Genomic DNA, 22,756 nt, shown 5'->3' with positions numbered 1-22,756 from the left:
CACATACATGCCCTGAATCAAAACATCTCGTGTACTCCATAAATATATATACCTACTATGTACTCATGCAAATTTTATACATTTTAAATATCTTTTAAAAATTATTTTTCTCAGCCAATTGATGAAAGTACAACTGTCGAGAATCCCCTATTTGTGCAACAACAAAAAGCAAATAAAGACCAATTCACTAATGTTGGACTGTTAATAAAAACTTTTCCTTTTGTTCTTTTCAGTTTCTCATAATCTAATGAGTTCATATTAGTTTTCCAGTATCTCACTGTTTGTGGAACATCCAAATTGTAGCTCAGAGCCCTGGAATTCAAACTATTCAATAATGCCAGTGCTGATTCACTCAAGAATGCAGTTCATTCACAGAGAATGCTTAGCGGATTATACAGTAATCCATAGCAATTTTCCCTTCTGGTTCTTTTCTGCCACTTCTAGGTAATATGGATATGAGTAAATAAGACTTTCCTGGAGGAGACCATTTGCTCTATTAGATTTCGGGTTCTTACATTCTTAACACTCCATCATTTCTTACTAGGTCTATTAGCCTTCTGAGAAAAAATAGAAAATTCAGCTGTGTCAAGACAACCAATTGCCACCTAGATGATGGCTTGACAGGACGTCTAGCATGAGCCTTGTTCACTGCTGTTTTCCTCAGGTAGGTGCCCACTGCTGGGTCTATGAGTGCTAGCCGAATTAATACAAAGTTCTCTCTTGATAGGAAAAGAAAACAATTTGATAAACACAGTGTTCAGTAGTATCAAATGTTGAATAATTTCACTTATCTTATTGCCTGGGTGATTATTTAGTTGTTTAAGGGATTGCACCCAATAGAAAAAGTTTTACTCTCAGATAGAAACAGAGTCTTATGTAAAATGGTTTGATGATACCTCATAAATTTATGAATAGTAAATGCAGTAATATCTGCCAAGTGGCTAAGATATGATGCTTAGTACAATTAGATGTGGTCAGCAAATGTTTATGTTCATTGTTAATATTTAGTGTAGGTGAGGTTGTTTATAATGCTACTAAAGGTAAAAATTAATCTATCCTGCACAGTTTGCACTAGCACCTCAATAAAGTGGCCCCAAAAGAAAAGTAGAAGAGAAATAGTATATCCTTGATGATTCTAGATGATAGTATAATACAGATGTTAGATGTTGCTATCTTTATCTTAGAAAGTTGATTAGCAAAAAGCAAAATGGTAGCTGAAGTTTGTGTTCAAATCCAGAATTATTATGCAGCAGCACAGACACCAGAAACCCTGAACTATCACCCTCACATGGACCTGCTTCTCCTGTACCTCACCATACCTTCTATATTCCAATTTTTTCGTCTGAAGTTTTCAATTCTGAGTATTATAGTTTTGACAGTAGTTCTTTGTATCAGCTAGATCATCTGCTGTTATCTTTGAGAAGATGCTGATGAATTAAAAGTGGTTGCTTTTAATTGAGAGCGTATATTTGCACTTTAATAGCGTTCTGCTTTTGGCTTGAGTCACTCAAGAGTGACTCAGGATCCAGGATCTCATACTCCCACTCTCGCTTCTCTGACTCATTTTTTCCAAAGGAAGACTCATTTATCCAGTGAGTAAAAAACTGTGTTCCCTAGTTTCTTTTTTTTCTGGGATCTTTAACCATATATTTACCACTCTATTATGAAGTCATCTTCTAGGGTATGTTTTGCACTGCAGGCATCACTCCTGGATTCTGGATGCAGAAGGAACATTGCGGACAAGGGATGGGGAGGAAGTAGAAACATGGTTCCAGTCTGGGGCTGAGTTTCATCTTCCAATCCAGGTTTTATTGGTTTTTAAAACTTAATTTTTGAATACTCATTTGACTCCTGTGCTTGTTTCTCAATTGCCTCAGAAGAAAAGGGTAAGATGATTACCTAAATTATTCATGTAAATTTCTTAAACCCCACAGTAAACAATCTATGTCTTTGAATTCATGAGAGACCATTCTATGACTCTCCAGGCACATGATAATTTGGGAAAGAAAAAACAAAACAAGCTTGAACGTGGAAATATGATCGCTTATGACAGAAGAGCTGATGATTATTCAGAAATACAGTCATCCACATCTTTGGTAAGAAAGGTATATCAGAAGTTGGGCATCCATTATTCTTCCAGTAACAGCTGATTCCCAGAGTGACAAGCAGACATAGATGGTAGATTCCTTTGTCAGTCACCAGTAATTTCAACTTTGAAGACAAGGCCGCTACATGTTACTTTTTCATTTTTCCATCACTTACACTGTTTCTGACAGAAGGCTGAGGTGAAGGTGCCAATGTGGGAGTTGAATATTTAGCATTGAGGTTTCTTGCCCTTATCCTTTAACGCTCCTAATTTTTATTTACTTTTTTTTTTTTTGCAAATATGTCTGCTTCCTCATAAAGATCAAGTCTCTGAAAATAATTTTACAGTTATTAATTGAAATGAAGAGTCAAATTCTATTTTTAAAACAGAAGTCTCATACATTCTTAAAATTGGAAAGCAGTCTCAAGAGTAGGGAAAACACTTTTCTTTTTGTAGCAGACAGCATTTTATTTGATTCACAATGAATAGGGTTTCTCCTATCTGATAGCTACACATGCTGGGCTTAACAGCAGTACATAGGTGTACTTGGAGAGAGAGAAAAGTATATTTTGGAATATTACACAATGTTAGCCTTTATTATTATGATTTTAATATTCCCTGAAGTTTGCAAAATAGTTTACTACCTAAATCAACCTTTAAGGGATTTTGATTCCTGAACAATTCTATACGTTCACTAATGTTTCTCCCCCTTGTCTTATTTTTACTTCATGGGAAAATGATAGGATTTAACTTTATTTGGTGGATGAATGGGCTAAAATTTTTGGTAATGCTCTCTTCTGGTACAAAAGAGATGAAATCGTTCTGTCATTCCTTTACTTGAAAAAAAATGTTTTATATAAATAAAATGTATTTGGAAGTTTTTCATTTATTGAAGACAGTAACATAAAAGTGTTACTTGTATTTTGATGTTGTAAATGCTGTTTGAATACCCCTGCACATATAGCATTTCAAATGGGTGACAGTGTATCTTTTGGATAAAGTCCAAATAATGGAATTATTGGGTTGAAGAGTAGATGCATTTATACATTTAGTATGTTGCTAATTCTACCCACAGTGATAGGGTCTCTTACACTGCCACCAGCACTGCTGCAACTCAGCAAATCAGTAAAGTTGAATTTTTGCCAAATAGAAAGGTAAAAGAATCAGTAAAGGCTTAGTTTGTGTTTTTCTAATTATGAACAAAGTTGAGTATTTTGTTCATGTTTAAAGGTCATATTACTTTCTATTCTGTAAACAATATCTTTATTGTGTTACATAGTTCTCTATGACTGTGTCAATCTTTTCCTTATCTATTTATAGGAGCTCTTTAGGTATTAAGAATATGGTAATTTGTCTATTATATGAGTAGTGGATAGTTTTCTGGATTATTATTATTTTAGCTTTGCTTATGATTTTTTTGTGGTATAGATTTATTTATTGTTATGGAGTTTAATTTAACAATTAAAAAATATTTTGTGTATTAGAATTTGAAATAGTATAAGAAAGTCTCCTTCCACTTGAGGTGATAAAATAATTCTGTATTTTCTTCAGCTATATTTATGTCTTTATTTTATATATTTGAATGTTGTAGCTAGTTGGACTATATCCTGGGAGTTGATGTGATGTGTTAATGCTAATTAATATTCTTATCACACCATTTTCTACTTGTTTCCACATCATTTATTGCCTAATCTATTGATAAAGTCAGTTTGTTTCTGAGTTTTCTATTCTTTCCCATTGGACTTTCTTTTTCTTCATCTGTTAGTAGTATACTGTTTTACTTATTGAAAGCATCAATCTTGAAGGGCTAGTTTATCTTCTTCTGTGCATTGAAATCTTGAAGGGCTAGTTTATCTTTTGTGCTTTCTTTCTAAGTTTTCTTGCTGTACTTTCTTATTTATTTTTCCTTAGAAGTTTATATTGATTTAGCTTGTCTAGTTCCACTGTATTTTTAAAAAGGACTTGTGTGTTTGCATTTGATTCATATTTATTATTCATATGAATTACCTTAGGAAAGTTAACTTTATTCAACAGAGTAAGTGTTCAAAACCTGGCTCATTCCAACCCTTTTGCATCTCAGGCCTCTCACTCATGAATGTGACTCATTCTTCATATATTATATAATATATAACAAATATATTCAAAAGTTTGCTTTGATCATGGTTGTTTCCCATTCAACAAACATTAATGGAGACATTTGGCTAATCACAGTACTTAACTAGCTATGTGGGCTATTAAATACTGCACAAATCACTTTGAATTTTTCTGTCTTCCTTGCCCACATTTTCCACCCCGGAAAAATGTCTTACCCAACCTCTGGCAGTCACCCCTTTTTAGGAACAAATCACATCTGCACTGACCATGTCAAATAAGAGTGTTTGCTCTTTCTTTTGAAATCTGCTTTTACTTCCTCTCTGTGTCAATCATTTGCCTCTTGCCTTGGACTTTAAGGCTAATGACCATTTTACATGCAGCATTTCCTTTTTTTTTTTTTTCTTTTTGAGACATAGTCTTGCTCAGTCGCCCAGCCTGGAGTGCTGTGGTGTAATCTCAGCTCACTGCAACCTCTACCTCCCGGATTTGAGTGATTCTCCTTCCTCAGCCTCACAAGTAGCTGGGATTACAGGCATCCTCCATCATGCCAGGCTAATTTTTGTATTTTTAATAGAGATGGGATTTCACCATGTTGGCCAGGCTGGTCTCCAACTCCTGACCTCAAGTTATCCACCTGCCTAGGCCTCCCAAAGTGCTGGGATTACAGGTGTGAGCCACCACGGTTAGCCATAAATTCTTAATTAAATCATGAATTGGTTAAAGAAAGGTACTAATTCATAAATGTTTTCTTTCTTTCGTATTCCTATAGACAAGAATACGGGTCACGGAGTAAGGGAGGGTGCATGTATGTCTACTCTCTTTGCATTAGTTTCTCAGGATTCTTCACCTCCTCTAAGTGTTTGTCCCTAGCAATTCAACATAAAAAGCTCACCTCCTTCTATTCTCAATAATGAATTAAATATTTGACTCTGTTCCAATAAGCAGACAGTTCTTTTTTTTTTACAGCAGCAAGACAATATTCACAATCCTGCCTTTTGTAATTAATCCAGTTTTTAATAATGAACAGAACTTTCCCTCTCCTTCTGTTGCCAAGAATTTACAGGTTCTTGGGAACTGACATGCAACAAAAAATGAATTTGTCCAGGGGCAGAAGCTAACTCTGCAGTCTCTGGTAAAGCTAGACTGTAGATAGGCCAGATGGCAAAAAAGCTTCTTGTGTGTTCTCTAAATGTAGGTACAGATTCCCACTGTCAGGTGATACTCAGGATAAAAATATCCTTTTAAGAGGCATTGAAAGTCTAAATTGAATACATCTGGCAAACCTCCTTTATTTACTCTTTGTTAAGCATCATAAAGTATCCTTTCAAGGCAGAGAGGGAATGATTTACATTTGCAAAGCCCAGGCTGATTTATTCCTAAAGAATTTTGCTCACCCAGATGATTTGTGTTCCACCTTCCAAGATCTTTCAAACTAGCTTTCCAGGAGCAGAGGTGAGAGTTGCCAGTGTATAATTTTTGGATTACCCTTCACTCCCTTCTGCAAGATTTTCAACACTTTGGCTATGCTCCAATCTCCAGTTACAGTCTCTGCTTGAAAGGATAAACTACATATTTTTTGTAATTATATAGAAATAAAAACACATTTTACCAGTGAAGATGCCAAATCTGCCAACTATCTTAAAACATCTTTATTCTCATGCACCTGAATCTAAAAATAAGTTCTATTTCAAATTAGATCCCTTTTGCAGTGTTTTACCACTGCAAAAGATTTAATGAATCTTAAAAACAAGTACCCTAAATTTAAAAGACTTAGAATTAGATAGTATAATTAATGATCATTTTAAGAAAGGTAAAGCAGAGTAGTTGTTTTAGACATCAGACAAGACCAGAAACTAATAAGATAACAGTTATTCTGTAGGGACTCATCCTTTATCTTTAATCTTTAGCTTACAAAGACATTGAAATAGGGCTCACATCTATGATTCTCTACTTAACCAATTATGAAACACATGATTCCTAAAAAGTTGTAATTAATTTTTAAAATATCAATAGGAGGTAGGCATTACCCATGTAGACAAAGTGCTTAAAAGAAGAGTTGCTAAAGTATGAACCCTTAAAGCATTAGGTAGTCAGAGAAACATCAATATTTGGATCTTATCTACAAACTCCAGCTGTGTGGTTCCTCTACATAGAGATATCCTGCATTAGTTGTTTAATTACTTAACATCAATGCATTAATACATTTGATCAATAAAATAATTGAACTCTATCTTAGGAGCATTTGGTTAGAGCATGGACCAGCATGTTTGAAATGGCATTAAGGATGATAACTTTGCATTAAAATTTAAATCTCTCCTTAAATTTATCCAGGAAAATAATGTTATTGTTTCTGTGTAGAGCCGTTGAAATAAATCTAATTGAAGAAAATTATTACTAGAAGGGAAATTAAAGCCAACAATAAATTAAAGTCACACAAGTATTAATAAATGATAAATAATAATAGTCAATTAACAGCAAAATAAACAATGATATTCCCATAAGAGAGGTAAATGAACAATGAGACTTATTAAATTGCATTGATCAGTGTGTAAATATATCCCTAGACCAAATGCATTTGAGCAAGTTCATTAGCCTCCCCCAAGCAAAAGGCCCAAATCCATGATCTGGCATTTTAAAGAGTTTACTAAAATGGATATGGAGCGAGAACGATTGGAATTGACCATCACTCTCTGAATGTTCTTACACAAACCCTTGTGTGGATATCAATATCCTAGCATTTTTCACACCGCAATTATTTCTTTTATTTACTTTTTATTAAAATAATACATAAAATAAAAAAAACCTAAATACTACCAAAGGGTGTGCAATAAAGTTAACATAAACACCTCAATATTCCTCAGACACAGCTCCCTTATCCAGAAGCAACAATTTACAAAGATTTCTACATTTAATTTGTCAATGAATACCCTGATAATTATCAACAGTAACACACCCCAAAAAAGTAAAAAGTAAACTTTCTTTCAGATTTTTCAAATTTACCCATTATCTATTAATATCTCACTCTAAAATGCCAGGCTTTTAACTCACCACCCATGTATCCACTCCGCACTCCCAATAATTATCTCATAATTCTCCGTTTCTATCTTCACTGTTTCCATCTGCAAATTCAAGTGATTACTCATGGTCTATGAACCTTAATTTTTATGCCTTGACACCCACTTTCTAAGATGAGGGCATTGGTGCACCCATTTCCTCCAACTTATCTGTATTAACTCCCTGTATTTTTGCTTTTATATCCTTATCTTAAAGCAAAGTTAATTATCTCATAATCTGTCTACAGGTTTATCATAAAAGTATAGTGCAAATGTAAATTAGAGTTTAGAATAAGGCCAGGTAGTGTGTTGATTACATCTTCTCCTTTGTGATATACTCATATATTTATATTCTATTATGCTCCTTCTGATCTAAACTAGACAATAGGTCAATTACAAAGTGACATGTCAGAGCTTCCCTATCTTGTTCTCTTGTATTTATTTCCTGATTTTCACATTTTGCTTTCTTACTCATTTAATTTGCTGGAATATGACCACAATTAATTTCCTAAGGAAATTTTTTTCAAGCATACTTCCTGAGTTCTTTCAGATTTCAAAATATTTTATTCATTCCTAACATTTTAGTGAAAGTATTCTTGAGTATGTAAGTCTACATCAACAATCATTTCTGCTGAGAATTTTGAAAGCATGTTTCCGTTTTTATCTATAATGCTAAATGAATGATAGTCTGATTATATGTCATTTACAGGTGATTTTAGGATTTTTTTCTTATGTTTCACAATGATGTGTCTAAATATTTTAAGGTATAGTGCATGGAAAGCCTTTTAAATTAGGTTGGTTTCTCTTTTTAGCTTTTAAAGAATTTTTGGTCCCATGTCTTTGATCATTTCATCTTTGTTCTCTTCATGCTTTTTACCAATAACTTCTTTTAGCTAAGTGTTAGCCATCCTGAACTGATGTTATTTTTTTCTCTTCCATATTCCTTTATTTTTATTGTAGTTATATCAAATGAGCAATTAACTTCATATTTATTTTCCAACTTTCCTATTAAATATGTTATTTCAATAATGACTTTAACTTCCAAGATTTTTTCTCCTCATTAACCTCCGTCCTTCCCTCCCTCCCTTCCTCCCTCCCTTCCTCCCTTCCTTTCTACCTTCCTTCCTTCCCTTTCTCTTCTTTTTTTCTTACTTTCTTTCCTTCTTTCTCTTTCTAATTCTCATGGCCAAAACCTCAAATCCGCCTGAGGAGACTTTTGAAAATTATTTTGGTTTCCTAAATTACTCTTATTTACTCAGGGTTAGTTTTTACTTAATATATCTTCATCACTCTATTTCATGTTGCAGTACCTTTATAGAACTTACGGTAAGTCATGGTAGTTAAACCATACTTAACAATAAGGGTCTAAGAAGACTGATAGAGAGACTGTGTCCAGCAGAAAATGCTTTAGAGAAAGAAATCATGGCGGTGAATCTTATGCTGCAGGACTCATATATAACAGGACAAGAAAGTACAAAGAAGATGTCACTCTAGGTCTCTGTTACTTAAACTAACCAACCTTATTTTCCTCAGATGGCGTTGTCAAACTTGTATTTGTCCCTGCGGTAAAGGGCTTCAATGTTGAGCATCGAGCATAAGGAGTTGGAGAAAGATGTGGGTGACTTACATCTGCCATGTAAGTCCTCCATTATTCGTCTTGTCTTAGTCCTATTTCTTCCTTGTACCCATCAAAGCATTGGCATTTCTTAGTCTGCATCCTCTTGGGGGTTCTGCTGAAGAAGTCCGCTTTTCATGAGCTGCAACTTTCTTTTCAAGTGTTCTAGGTTTTGTCTTTCTGTTCTTGGATTAATGACTCACCCATTCATCTCTTTTTGTCTGTCAGAAATGTGTTTAAACCTGTCTTTAATTGATGCCCCCACCCTGCTCTCAGCTGTCAACTTATTTATTTACCTTCTTTACCTTTATTTTACTTGCATGTTGGGACCTGAAAAAAGTGGAGGTAGGTATGTACCAATGCTTTATCTACTATCTTGCCCTGACGAATCCACCTCTCACATGAAACAGCGAGTTACTGAAAGGCAGCAATTGTACCTTTTTGTTTTTGTATTTCTAGTGCCTATCATGAGGCCTGGAATATATTACATGTTCAAAAAAGTATGGGATAAAAGAAAACAAAGATACTTCTATCCTAGGCAGATGTGTGGTATCTAAAGGTCATTGCATTGTCACTGTACAATTCTTGCAGAAAGCAAGGCTGTGCTGTGTGAAGCAAAATGTCGCAACAAAGTCTGCCATCATTCCAAATCCTTCATGTGATAATTTCTGAATTAAAGTGTTATTATAATGAGGAAAAATGAGGAAATGGCAAATTTTCTTAATAAGGAAAATAGTAAAACCATGAGCCTGGGAAATTAATAAGACTTTATAAATGCAATATATTTACAATGAAAATCTCATGCAAGGGAAATATTTAAATTACATGAAATCCTTGCACAGAACAGCAATGATAAATATATTTGGATTTAATGGCATGTACTCATCAAATACTCATATCTATGCATCATATAAAACATTTACATACAATTACGTTTGTCACAAATGCAGGTGGTTGATAGCTCAGTAACTCATTCTATGTCATTGATTCAGAACAATGATCTTTAAATATTACCTACATGGTAGCTCTGCAGGGGTTTTAAATGAATAACATTATGATAACTTCTCAGTGTTTATGGGGAACACGCAATGTAATTCAACATCATAGTGAAATGTTGTCTTTTTAAAAAGACAAAGTAAACCAAAGCAGTGTGTTTTCTTTTTCAAAACTCAGTGAACATTTTTCTAAATGCCATTTCATATCTTACTTACATAAAAGAGAGAAAAGATAAATTCCTACTTAAAAGTCAACTGACACCCTGATGCTATACAATTACCACCTCATTACACTAGTGTTTCAGATGAGGAAATAGAATCCTAAAGATAGTTTAATGTGCATTCAATACTCTAAAGTTATTTACAGTGTTAGAACTAGAAATAAGAACACCTGGATTCTAGCTCAATCTATTACTCTTTATATTACACAGTTTATGGCCCATATGTGGAAAAATTGGGGGGAAACAGGAAACCATCTGAAAGATAATGGTTTGAGTAGACCTATGCTTTAAAAGACTGGTCTTCAGGTCCAAAGAAAACAAGGAATGATTCTTTACAAACTATGTCCACAAAGAATTCAAGGAAACAAAGCAGTTTAAGACAACCTGGGCCTTAAAAGAGGAAACTAGGGATGTTGTTTCGTGATTTCTCATTAATAGTTTCTGAATGACTGAATATGGATTGCTGCCAGTTAGGGCTGGTGTCACCTTTCTCAAGGACACATCCATGTTGATCTCCACATAGCACTTCTATCGATCCATACTGACATGAACCACACCTTAAGAATGTACCCTCTTTGGTAAGAAGATGAAAAACTTGGCAGCACAGATGGCACTCTCATCACATAGTCTTACTGAGAGTTAGGAGTTGAGAAAATAACCTAACATGTGAACAATGAATGTGCAGATGGTATCAATAAACAGCATCTCAATTCCTGGATAATGGAATTGCATGTCAGAATTACGAGCTCATAGCTGGGGGTGAAGTTCACCTTATGAGTAAAAGAAAAATTATTTTTACTAGAGCCTGCAGTGCCTGCTCAGAGGGCTTTGTTCTAAATATAGATCAATGGAGGAGAAAAAGGTAATAAATGTCAGACAATGACTAGCAAATGAGCAAAGCACAAACAAAAGGAGGATAAATGGTTTAGATGATGTCACATATCATCACAAAATGTCTGGCTGGGGTTACCTGGTTGCCCCTCTGGCCACTCGCCCAGGAATGTACCTTGGCAACTATGTACTCATTTTTGTTCTGAGGGTTTTGTGGCCTTGTAAAAATATTTGAAACAGTAGTCTGAAAAATGTAACATGATTAATAAAAGATCAACTGTTATTGGTTTCCATATGGGATATGTCTAGGCAGAAGACTGTTATTTTCTGTAACAAGAGGATTCTACTCAGACACTATAATACATTTTCTGAGGCTCAGTCTCAGTAAGCTGTAAGTAGAATGTGCTGTCCTAAAACATAAAAGTAAATATTTTCCTAAATATTTGCTTTAAGGAGCATATTGTCAGTAGATGCAGCATAGTATGAAGACACAAGAATTTGCTAGACAACCTCTGCCTAGGCTTTCCAGCACAGGGTCTCCTTTCAGTGATGCACATCAGTGAAACAAAGGGCAGGAACAGGGATGTCTATCTGATCTTACAGAGGAGCTGCCCTTTGGATGACTATAATGTCTAACTATTTTAAGCCCTATATCTGGGTTTCCAGAGTTTTTACCTCTGCCTACAATTGTCTGTGCTTGGAAGAGTAATAATTAGTTCTGTAATTCTTTAATATTCACATATGTAATTATTACTTTGCATGCATTGAGCTGTGAAAATTTCTGTCTTCTGCTTTAGAGATATTGGATTGGCAAAAATAAATGAATTTCATCTGAAGAGAATTAACACAAGCATACACATATACACAGGAGTGCACATAAAAATTAATCATCAAGAGGATAGAAACAGGGGATGGTGTAGTTCCTGCCATGAAGTACAGATCAACTGGTACCAGAGATTCAAAATTGTGGAATGGATCATGGGGATTTCTCTCTTCCCTATCATAAAGAGTAATTCAATCAGGAAAACTGACATGCATTGTTGTATTGTGGGTGCAAGAGCTGAGAAGACAAAAAAGACATAGAGAAAGGGGATATTGGAAATAAAAGGATGTTAAAATGATATAATTTTTAAGAGGCTTGAGAAGGAATATGGGATATTTATATTCCTCTAAATTTGATAGATAATGATGTCCACAAAGAAGAGTTTGCTGAAATAATTTTAAATTTTGGTGAGCACAGACTATCAATGCCACATACAATGGGTAATTTTCTGTGTCAGCTTGGCTAAGCTGTGATCTCCAAGTGTTTGTTCAAACAGCAATCTTAGATGTCCTTGTGAAGGTATTTTTAGGTAAGATTAACATTTAAATCAGTAGTCTTTGAGTAAAGCAGATGACCCGCAATAATGTGAGTGGGTCTCCAATTTGTTTTAAGTTGAAGGCCTTAAGAGAGAAAGATTAAGGTCATCCATGAAAGAGGGAATTCTGCTACCAGATTGCCTTTGGACTCAAGCTGCAATATCAGCTCTTCCCTGGGTCTCCAACCCGACAGCCTGTCCTATAGATAAGAGCTTGCCAGTCCCCACAATCACATGACACATGAGCCAATCCCTTTTTTTTTAGCCAATTCTTTAAAATTCTTCTCCTCTCTCTCTCTCTCCCCCCACCCCGTGTATACACAAACACACACACACACACACACACACACACACACACACATCCTATTAGTTCCATTTCTCTGGAGAACCCAGACTAATGTACTTCCTCAGTAATTGTTTTAGCATTCTGGATTCTGTTACTTTACTATCAGCCTTCAAATTGCAAAAAGAAGAAGGAAAGTTTTATCAACCATTTCAGACACTAAGTTTTCAGCCCTTTGGGATAAAGGAAAATACAATCCATATGTTTTGGACTCACTTGCTATTATCCAGATCATTATATCGGAGATGGTTTAAAATTTCTATATATGTATTTTTCTTGAAAACAAGTAAACAAAACAGTAGGTTTTCTACTATATCCCGATGCAGAGCATAAAATCTGTTTTCTAACTCAGATTTTCCAATACTTCCTTGGATTCCAATGTTGACAAAACTCCCCCTTAATACTGAAAACAAAACAAAGCAAAACTAAACTAACTGCTGGCAATTACACCTTTGCGCTATAAAATATGTTAGTCTGAATTAGGTCAACAGGAAATAAATTGATTGTCAAAAGCTGCATATTAAAAAAACTTTCATTAAATGCATTTGATATGAATACATAACTGTAAAAGGTATATATTTCTAATGTACATATATGACATAAATAAATCTGAAGCCAAGCTATACTGTTCCACTAAATAACTTAATGTTGAAAAGAAAAGCTTTCTATTCTTCCCTGACCATTCAAACAATATACTGAATGTAGGCCTCAAAGTGCCAATTAAAAAATGCCTTTTTGCAGAATGCCTTATTTGAGGTGTCAGGTAATGAAAGATTACCAACTGGGATTAGAGAAAAAGAATAATTTTCCAAGAGAAAAATATTGTTGCAATTTAGTTTTATTCTATATTTAATGAAATTATTTCAATAGACCTCAATCTGAAGAAGTAATAGCACACAAATATCCAAGTAATTACTGGCTATTTAAAACCCCCCACTTTTTTTTGGTTTGTTTGTTTTTCATTCTCTAGAGTAAAAACATAGAGGAAAGGAAAAGAAAAGTGATATATTTATTGTATTCCTGATAAGAGATTAAAAATTCCTCAGTGAGTCTTACTATAAGTGTCTGGTATTTTATTTACTATCATTGTATGTCAACTAAACATCATATAAAACATGACATGCTGTAAATGGGGGAGGAGATAGTACCGGTTTCAAATGTTTGGGAAACGTAAGATTTATTAGATAGGCCAACCTTTCATTTTCTATCAGTATATACTCAGAAGCCTGATAGATGTGCCTTGAACTCTTCAGTCCCATACATCATCAAAGTCCACTCTTATGATGTTCTGATAGTTAACATTTCAATTCTCTCATTTCAAGGGCCCAGGATGGCTTGTATTATGACAAGACCAAGGGTGGCTGCCTCTCCTTTGACCTATAACAATGACTTTTGGTCCCAAAGATTGTCAAAATGTAAGCCTCTGTTACTGCTAATGATATCTCAAGAATATGTGAAAAGGGCTGGCACAATCTGTAGAAAATGGCTACATATCTGGAATTTAATAATGACTTTTCATATGGTCAATAATGAAGACTTTTCATAACATCAGTTAAAGGCAAGACAGTAGCGGTTTTATCTCTGCTTCAGCAAAACACCAAATACCGATGCATATCTACTGATTTTAAGCATTGGGTGACTGGCGCAGAATATTTTCAGATGTTGCACCACAATACTTTTCCAGCATTGGTCAGTATTTGATTGGAAATTTAGAAAGTATTTAGAAAGTTCTATAAAATTGAAACAGATCAGAGGAAGAAATTGTAAATATGCAATACAGTTTAAAATAATTATAAGGAAAGAGATAGTTGTTAGAAAATACGAAGGAAAGAGACAGCTGTCAGGAAATATTCTAAAAAAGAAAAGTTTAAGAAATATTAGAGTGAGGGACAATGAACAAAGTATGATCCAGGAAGAACTAGACCAGAAGCACAGAAGCTCCATCCACCTTCCTGTAGAGGAGAAAGCAGGTCTACAGTGGCCTAAGAGAGTTCATTTTAACTTGGCCAAGACAAAGGTATTGAGATGCTGGGTAATTCTATAGAAACCAAGCATCACGAAAGTGCACATGTCTTTTATTTGAATGTTTCTCAAGCCGACCAGTCCTCAGAAGAGCAAATAATTTGAAGATAAAGAGCTGCTACTGTGATTCAGTTATAGGTTTGCAAAAATGTCTCACTCCAATTGATCAGACCATGCTAGAAACTGCTGGCACAAATGTTTTTCTGATCAGATACATTTGAAATAACAGCTGAATTATTCAGTCATGCATAATGGTCCAGAAGAAAAAAGAAAAAAATGACAAAAATTATAAAAACATAGAAGATACACTCCCTTCCACTACTGAGGGATGGTAACATTGATTTTGCTTCGCTATGAAACATAGCATCCAGAAAAATAACAGGATTCAAGCACGTGGAAGTAAACATCTTTTCCAATTTCACATATTATTAATAAGGTTTTTAAGATTCAGGCTACAGAGTCTATGCCAGCTGGTTTAAATAAAAATTGGTTTATTACAGGACATTTCAACTTAAAAATTACATAACCTAAAACAAGGAAGCCAGAAAAATGCCTAACTATATCACAGGACTGACTCAGCAGAAATCCTTCTACTGCTGCTTGCTAGTCAAGAGCCACAAAGCCAGGATCTATGCCACAGCTGCATAGGAAAGAAAAATGAAATGCCTCCATGATCATGTTTGTGAAAGACCTTCCCCTTTCCAGTTCCCACACTGCTGCATCTGCTACTAAATTCCTGGTCATATGCAGGGCACTAGCTACAAAGGAATCTGGCATATGTAGTTTTAATACTCCATACTCTGAGCTAATCCAGAGTATCAGTCACTGACACTCATACAGAGAAGTCAAAATGGAATGACCATCAAAATGTTGGAGAAAGATTAGGGAATTATTAGAAGAGATACTAGGGGAATTACAGTCATACTTTTAATATTTTGAGAGTTTGAGAGTTTGAGAGAATCTATGAATCTCTCATAGATTACATAGATTAGCTGAATTACTACTAGTCAAAAATTACGTGTTTTATTTTATACCGTATTATAATAGGTGTCCTTTACTTTGAAAAATTGTAGCATTTTTAAACCAATTTTCTTAAGAATGTGATACAGAAAGAAAACTGAAAAACAACATATTTATATTTTATCTGATTTTATAAGATTTTTTTTTCAGTCAGCTGGTGAAATTGGTAAATCCTGCCAATAAGTCTTTATACCAAATTACGTTTTAAAATTAGTTTCATAAAAGGAACAACAGCATTTCCATGCTAGACAAGATGTGGTCATTTATTGTCAATTTAACTTGAGGCATTTGAAATAAAACACTGTATTTTTACATTCAAAATTATTTGTTACAGCAACTTGATAACATAATCCACAATGTGATGTGAGGTACTTGTCAAAAATTTTAAAGTTTATAACACATAAGTAAACATTTGAGAGGATACCAGTTTGATTTGTAAACACTCTAAAAAATAAAATTTAGCAAACTTTTTTGTTTTTTTTTTTAAGAGATATGGTCTTGCTTTGTTGGCTAGGCAGGAGTGTATTGGCTATTCACAGGTGCAATCATAGCACACTACAGCCTTCTGAGCTCAAGAGATCCTCCTGTTTCAGCTTCCCAAGTAGCTGGGAATATAGGCATGCACCTTTACATTTATGAGTGAAAAATCTCATGGCATCACAATCACCTGAGTTATTCACATTTCTCTTTTGCTTATAACTACTTGCCATCCAAAAGCTGTTGTTTTTCTTTTAACGTGTCAGTCATTCCCTGTGCCATTTACCTAGCACTGAGACCAGCATATGGTTGAACTTTAACCTCACTTTTCAACCTTGTCCTACTGTTAACATTGACAGGCGTTTTTGTTTAGACTGAAATGTTGCCTCTGGAACCGACTGGAAATGCAGTGGTTTGCATTCTCTTGCATGGAAAGAAAAACTCAACTTACAAAACAGAGGAGTGGAACACAATAGCTTTTTTTTTTTAATGTCAGAATTATAATTATCTCGAGCGTTAGGCCCCTCACATATTTTTCTGTCTCGTTTGTGTAAACGACTCTGTCATGCTTCAGTATTTGTGAAGAGAGTTTGAAAATTACAGACACAAGTGTTTAGAAATTTCCCCTTAACCCTCCCTGAAATGACAATAAACAAAAAAAAAAAGAAAAAAAAAAGAGAAAAGCATGTTTATGCCTCTTAACCTCATAGCTAAAAATTAAAAAGGTTTTCATTTACATAATTTATCTAGCACCAGCTTTAAGAATAATAGGCTAGCTTCTAAATAGAATATATTCCTGAATTGATTCCATAGGCAATTTGGTTACCAGGTATTTCCTCCTGGTAGTTGTAGAAATAGAGAATGCACATATTTCTCTATTAACTATTTCTTCCTTATCTTTTGAGAAATCTCATAACGTCACAGAATGTTATGTTTCACACTACGTTAAAATGTAAAAACGGCTTCCTCTTACCAAGAAGTGTAGCTGTTGTTGGCTAGCGCCTCATCAGTGAATTTCAGACAGATGTTCTGCTTCCTATCTGCACACTAAAACCTAGTGCTTTCAGTACTAAAGATCTTCCTCCTGTCACATTAAACTATGACAGGCCCTGAGCCTTCCAACTGATAGGAAGAATCAAACAGCTTTATTTACTTCTGAATATACTGCAGGGCTTGGGGGTCGGGGAGGGCATGATATCTTTAATTTGAGCCAGCTGTGAAGCTTCCAGAGACTCCCTCTGTAGCCAGTGCTGGGCTAAGATTAAACCAGGCAAAATGCCTGAAGAGATACTGAATAGGTTTGATACAAATTACATTGTCCTGCTGGTTTGAAAGTGCACATTACTGGAGTCATTTACCATAATCATCCTCAATTACAAGCACTATAAGCGTGCATACAGCAGCCCAGTAAATGCAGCCATTGTTTGTCTGCAATGTCCATAATCTATGAAGACATTGCCTCCCCACACTGGACAAGAAGCCACCTTCTTTCTGTCCCTTTCCTCTCTCTTTTCTATATAGTCCCAGTGTTTCAAGCTTTATCTCCAAAACAGTGAAATCCGTCAAAGCAATTTTTTTCTCTGACAATTCAATATTGTTAAAGATACTACTTTCCCTGTTCCATGCTAAGGAATACGCATTAGTTGTGACAAATTTCAGATTCGCTTTTTCTTGCCCTATTAGCTTGGCCAATTTTTTTTTAAATAATACTTTTCTAATTATTTTTCAATGGTATCATAACACTTCATATCACAAAGTGGTAACAAAATAAGGAAATAAACAGGATACATGGTTTATAACTCTCATATTGTAACATGTAATTCTCAGAATGTGTATGCTTCCAGTTAAGGTTGAACTGAACAAGAGTTTGGGAAGACACACTTTATATATATATATATTTTTTGAAATATTTTCAGACTAGCATAGTAAAAAGTACAAAGTAGTACAAAAATAGTACAAAGTATTGTCATATCTTTCCCCCTAAATTTCATGAATGTTAACATTTTCTTCATACATGCTTTATCATGCTCTTCACTTTCTGTCTCTCTATCCATCATCTATCTATCTATCATCTATCTATCTATCTATCTATCTATCTATCTATCTATCTGTCACGTGTCATCTCTATCATCTATTTTTTGTCTGTGTGCTATACGTTGCATATTTGTCCCTTTTAAAACTCATGTTGAAATTGAATTGCCATTGTAACTGTATTTAGAGGTGAGGCTTTTACAAGGTTTTCGGACCCGAAGGCTCCATCCTGATCTGTAGATTTAAATCCTTATTAAAAGGATTTCCAGGAACGAGCTCTCTCTCCAGCAGTCTTCCACTCTTCTACCATGTGAGAACAGAGGATTCCTCCTCTCTGGAGAGTGCATCATTCAAGGCACCATCTTGGAAGCAAAGACTGGATCCTCACCAGACACCAAATCTGCCAGCACCTTGATCTAGAACTTCTCAGCCTCCAGAACTGTGAGAAATGGATTTTATTGTTTATAAATTACCCATCTATATTATTCTGTTATAGCAGCACAAAACTGGCTAAGACACTTGTGTGTTTTGTTTTTTTTAATACGTTTTTTGGAAAGTAAGTTGCAGATTTTACATTTAAATACCCCTTTACTTCTCAATATTTCAGTGTGTTTATAAATTCAGTAGATTTCTAAAAATAGGACATTTCTTACACAGCCAGAATCCAGTTATTAAAAGGAGGAAAATAACACTGATAAAGCAGCATTGTCTAATCTAAATCTTTTCATCAGATTTTGCCACTTCTACCACTAGTGTCCATTCCTGTTGCAGAATTCAATACAGAACGGCATGCTATCTTTAGTTTCCATTTCTGTCAGACTTAGTATCACCTTACATATTTAAAGAGATCAGGCCAATTATCTTGTTGACTGTCCCTCATTTTGAGTTTGACTAATGGTTTCTAACTATTAGATGCACATTATAAAATTTTTGCAGGAATATAACAGGTGTGATAATGTGTGTTTCTCAGTATTTCTTATTAGGAGGCATCTGGTATTGATTTGTCCCATTGCTGATAATGTACATTTTAAATCTGCAGTTAAGGTTGTGTCTGCCAGGTTTCTCCACTACAAATTTACTATCTTTTTCTTTGCAATTAATAAGCATCTTATGAAGAGATGTTATCAAGTGAATATTCAGTTTGTTGTCGTACTTTTGCCCATTATCCATTGATATTCTTGTCTGAATCTATTACTCTTGTGATTGCAAACAAATGGCAATTTTTCTAATTCCATGATTCTTTTTACATTTATTACTTGACATTCTACAGTAAGAGCTCTTCATGTTCCCCATTTATTCATGTATTGGTTCACTTCAGCATTGAATCCTTGATTTTTATTATATTCTGTGTGTTATATTCCATTACTATTATTGTGATTTTCATTGGTCAAATTGTTCCAAATTTGGTCAATGGGAGAGACTTCAAGCTGGCCCTTATGTTCTTTTTACATGTCCTCATCATTTTCTGAGCTTGTTTTTTACTTCCTAACACCACCAAATGTTCTAAGTACATCTTATAGTTTCCATGTTTTAGCCTTAGAATCAGCCATATCTACAAGGATACCTGCATACCTTTTAGAAGAGAATAATACTTAGAAGCAAAAATCTGTGTGTAATGTTTGCTCAGTGACAGTGGGATGTTTTTGCCTTTCAGAACTCTCAGAGTTGGAAAATATATTCATGTATGTATGTGCACTATATGTGTATGTGTGAGTATGTGTGTGCACAACATATGTATAACTATTTGCTATAGATATAGTGTGGCTGTTACCTGCTGAGATTTGGTGACTAGTTTTTCTTTTTAATTTATAGCTAATTTTTAATTTGGGGATTTTCTGTATTTGAGCATATTACTTTTGCATATTTATTTTTTTGTTTTCTTCTTTTTTTCTGCATTGTTTTGGGAGGAACTGTGGGCTAACGTGGATTTAGTTGGGTGATGTTTTCTCTGGCTCTGTGGAAGTCTGAGCATAATTTTCCCTGTATTTCAATAGTTTTCACTTGGAATTTTTTTATTCAACAAATACTAAGAACTACAAGAAATGTTTAAGATACTTCTTATATAAGGGAAATCGTAAAAAAGATAACATTCCTTATCTTTAAGAAAAGATAATTATAGTATAGGGCAAACAAAACCTAGTGTCATGAATATCAGGCATCAGAATCAATAATAAAACATTATTTATTACTAGGCTCTTTCTTTGTAGTTATTTCAGTGGCTTTTGTTTTGGACTCTGACAGTAAGTTTCACTGAATTTCTTACCTTATTTAAAGCCTTCCCGCAGGCAAGATGGAGACTACATGGGGAGTTCATTCAAACCCAAGTGGATTCAGTTTTGTATGTACAGTTGTTGCTGACATTTCTTGCCAACTCTTTTTCAGCTGAAAAAATCTCACTCGGCATTAGATGAAATTATCTTGAGCCCTTTTAATAACTCCTTTCAAGCAGTGAGATAAATATTGACAGTTATTTTTTGCCAGAAATATGCCAGTCCTTGAACATTAGTGATTATTTCAAATAGTTTTTTATATCCCTTTAAATATTATTGTAAATTTACAATTTGATTATGCATTACTCACAAAATATTATATTATTTCAGAATTAAGTTAGTAAGTCCATTAATATAAATTTATCTAGAGCTTCCTAAGTTGTTTTTATGTTATTTAGTAATTTTCAATTCTCATATTTTTCATTTGAGTAAGGGTTACTGTATTTAAAGCCATTCCCCTCAGATATGAGGCATTGTTGAGATTTCAAACTTCATATATTTATCATTTAACGTGGATATCATAAACAGGGATATCATTTAACAAGAGTGGAAATATGTACCCATGAGGCATCCTATAATTTAAAAACAATGGTCAGATAGGAAAAAAAGAAAGAAAATAATTAATTGATATCTAGGTTAAATAATTTAACTATATTTTTATTTAGAATAACTTCTCTAAGCTACTAGTGAGACAGGTAATTTCATATAACATAAAAGAAACTTCCATCGGGAAAATTAAACAAAAAATCAGAGCATATGTTATTTCTGAAATGTCAAGCAATAACCTTTAGCAATATTTCTTACACTCTGAAGTAGATAGAATAACTTTTACTACCATCTCCACTATATACTCCTATACATTGCTGCATTTTTGTAGTGTTTACCATGGGCTGTGCTGTGTCCTACCTGCTTTAAATAAACTAACTCATTATTCTTATAATACCCTATGGATGAGGTTCTAATATCATATCACTTTTAATTTGAGCAAACTGAAGTAGAGAGACTTTAAGTACCTTGTCTAACATTACTGAGCTAGGGAATTGAAGAACAAATCACCAAATAACAATCATACTATTATAGCAGAGAATGACTTTAGTTACCGGGAGACATTTGGGTTTTAACTTCAGAGTTTAGGCCCTCTGATTAGCAACATTTAAAACTATGATATATAATTAAAGAATTGTGCACCTTCAGGTTTTACATAACCACAGAAAACTTAATGTTTTCCACTGGCTATTAATAATCTATAACAAAAACAATAGTGTAAAACAACAAATATAACTACTTTATTATTGACCCTGATATTAACATCCAAATCCCAGTATCTACTACCATACTCATTTTTCTCCTTAAAACTAAACTACAGAAATTACTTAGATCCCACTACATCTCTTTGCTGTAAGTAAGCACTGGTAAGAACCAAAAATTTCAAACAGCCTCAGGAGTTCATTTTATCTGGGTCCTATGGGGCATTTCTTCCTTCCCTTTACTGCAGTCAGTGGCCATCCTCAAACCATCTTCGTTTATTCTATTGCAGCATATGTTTTGACTTGCTTAAGTTCAATCATAAGTTATGTAGCCCAGTCCAAAGCCTTTGATGCATACATACAAATACTAAGTCATCGATTGACTATCCATTGAGGGAAGATGAGGAAGAGGCACAAAATATTAATTCTAAGCCAGGTAGATCAAGATTTTCTGGACCCTCATTAGTACTCCGTAAAGGAAGCAAATACTATAGTTTCTTTTCATGATTTGTCCAGTATTTTGGAAAGTTTTTAAATATAATAATAACAACAGTTTGTATTTATATAGTGTTTGACAGTTTTGAAAATTTTTTCAAGTAGAGTTATTTATTGAATTCAAAATAGAACCATGTGAGGCAAGCAATGCATTATAAGAATTTCACAAATAAAGACAATGAATAGAATTTTTTTCTTAATTCAAGCAGCTAATAGAAATAATCTGTATTCAAAATAAGATTCCAAATTCGAAACGTTTCTTGAAATTAATATGTTAAGTGTTGTATCTTAAGATGAAAATAGAGGTAGCAGTCAAGAGTATAACCATAGTTGAGAAAACAAATGAGAGTTTGGCAAATATATTCTACTCACTTTGTCTGATATATATTGTATCAACTGGATTGATTGTTCACTGACCTTGGAAAGCAGTTGTAACAACTTTTTTTTTTCAGGGTATGTCAGTCAAAATGTCAAGTTAAGAATCAGTGGATGAGATATCGTTACCTGTCATGTCTCTGAGACAGAAAATCCACCAAGTAAAATTTTTATCCCTACAAAATACATTGTACTTGATGTTTATTGGATATTTAAAATGAAA

General features: G+C 34.1%; 1 long non-coding RNA gene across 2 annotated transcripts; it reads left to right on the top strand.

Moving 5' to 3' along the window:
• The first annotated feature begins 366 nt into the window (after nt 1–366).
• Nucleotides 367–20,511, top strand: LOC129051529 (uncharacterized). 2 transcript variants are annotated; one of them, XR_008515884.2, is made up of 6 exons: nt 367–444; nt 545–664; nt 1,700–1,886; nt 1,986–2,096; nt 8,767–8,869; nt 11,693–14,753. It is a non-coding gene; the product is annotated as an uncharacterized LOC129051529 (long non-coding RNA). The 2 variants fall into 2 exon arrangements; XR_010137570.1 differs by lacking the exon at nt 11,693–14,753 and adding an exon at nt 18,407–20,511 and having other exon boundaries at nt 405–444.
• The last annotated feature ends 2,245 nt before the right edge of the window (nt 20,512–22,756 follow it).

The sequence above is a fragment of the Pongo abelii genome, chromosome 17, assembly GCF_028885655.2.
Source record: "Pongo abelii isolate AG06213 chromosome 17, NHGRI_mPonAbe1-v2.0_pri, whole genome shotgun sequence".
NCBI lineage: Eukaryota > Metazoa > Chordata > Mammalia > Primates > Hominidae > Pongo > Pongo abelii.
This window is presented reverse-complemented; position numbering and strand designations above follow the sequence as displayed.